The following is a 2,156-nucleotide window of genomic DNA, read 5'->3' as shown; positions in this document are numbered from 1 at the left end:
TGGGGCAGGACCTCATCCCTGACCCGGAGAAGGCCTTCTACCCTTTTCAGGGTCAAGACCATGGTCTCAGATTTAGAGGAGCTGATTCTCATCCCAGCTACTTCACACTCGGCTGCGAACCGCTCCAGCGAAAGCTGAAGATCACGTTCTGATGAAGCCAACAGGACCACATCATCTGCAAAAAGCAGAGACCTGATCCTCAGGCCACCAAAACGGATGCCCTCCACACTTTGGCTGCGCCTAGAAATCCTGTCCATAAAGGTTATGAACAGAATCGGTGACAAAGGGCAGCCTTGGCGGAGTCCAACTCTCACTGGGAACGAGCCCGACTTACTGCCGGCAATGCGGACCAAGTTCTGACACCGGTCATACAGGGACCTAACAGCCCGTATCAGAGGGTACCTCATTCTCCTGACATACCCCCTACAGGGTCAGGGACGCGGTCAAACGCCTTCTCCAAATCCACAAAACACATGTAGACTGGTTGGGCGAACTCCCCCGCACCCTCCAGGACCCCCTAAGGGTATAGAGCTGGTCGTTGGCATGGCCAGGACGAAAACCACATCGCTCTTTCTGACAATCCGACAGACCCTCCTCTCCCCTCCTCACCTGAGTGTCCAAGACATGCGGGCTGCAGATCAGATGAAACAACAACAAAATCCGTCATCTAGCTGTGGCCTAAGGCATCCTGGTGCCAGGAGCACAACTTTAAATTTTATTTCATTTATTTAACTCAAATTTCTCAGAGCTATAAAAGTATAAACAACTGAAGACGTGCAGGATGAAGAAAATCGAATGTAACCCGTTCTTCATTATTAAACAAATAACTGCATGAGATTTTAAAATAAATCATTGCAAACAATATTATGTAGCGGCTGGGACGTAATTTTGGGGGGAGACGGGTGGGACATGTCCCCCCCACTTTTTCAAAAGGCAGTTTTGGTCCCCTGCACTTTTTTCCGTCCAAAAACAATGTTACGCTCCATTAAAAGGATTTGGTTGAGCACTAGGACCGAAACGGAAACCGCTTTACTATTAGACCCGCCCAAAAGCTAATCTATTGGCTCTGCTGATACTTGCTAACGTATTATTGGCTGTTGCTGCTGTCACTCAAGTTGGAAACAGTCAGAACGTGCTCACGTTGTTTTGCTAGTTTGGAGCCGCTAGGGAACACCGGTACTGAGTCACATCGTCAACTAGACGCTGTGTAATATCAGAGCTCAGCTCAGCTTCCATTACATAACATTTGAATAAGTGTTCATTTGTGAGTCTTTGGTAGTTAGGCACAGCCAGGAGGCAGCATGTCAAGAAACCGAAAAGTGGATATAAGAGACTTCTTTCAAAGTCAAAACGTAAGTTGGAACATGTGACACCCCTGCATTAAGCTCAGACTCACCTCCTCCTTCACAAACATACTCAAAACTAACTTTTACAAACTCATCTCCTCCACATAACTGACTCCTCAGACAATTTATTCGTATTATTATAATTATTATTATTTTTTATTACTATTATCATCATAATTATTATTACTAGTAGTAGTAGTAGTAGAAGTGTAACTTCAAACTTTTATCATTTAACTTTATTGTAAACTTATCTATTGCAATGCATATTTTCACATTAAAAAGCTCTGAAAAATGAACAGTATCATCATCGTCAACAGATTTTTTTAAGCTTAATGTCAAAGATGTACACTTTTCATTAGATTTATCTTATTTTTTCCATTTATTTTTTGTGTGTTGAAATGCAACAACTGTTTAAACACTTTTAAGGGGAAAAACATATTTAATATGTTTTTATACACTCAAATGTTAGGGTGATGATCATGTGTAAAACATTAGTTCAGCTTGTCCTCTAACACAGCAAATGAACAAACGGCCAGATCTCAGGAGGACCGTTTATGTATAAATAATTTTTATACTTTTGACTAGGCCTGGGAAAGTAACACATTTTGCTGGACGATATTTTGTCCAACAAATTGTTGATGATAAACGATATCATTGTCAACATTATCTAGACCAAAATAACCACTAATATAATGTTAATATATCATAATAATGCAAGTACACCCTTTAAAATGCAACAAAGAAACCTTCATTTAACATTGAAATGTCCAGAACCAGAACTTCTAAATGAATAAAAATAACAAACAAAAA

Source organism: Nothobranchius furzeri, chromosome 6 (genome assembly GCF_043380555.1).
Source record: "Nothobranchius furzeri strain GRZ-AD chromosome 6, NfurGRZ-RIMD1, whole genome shotgun sequence".
NCBI classification, from domain to species: domain Eukaryota; kingdom Metazoa; phylum Chordata; class Actinopteri; order Cyprinodontiformes; family Nothobranchiidae; genus Nothobranchius; species Nothobranchius furzeri.
This window is presented reverse-complemented; position numbering follows the sequence as displayed.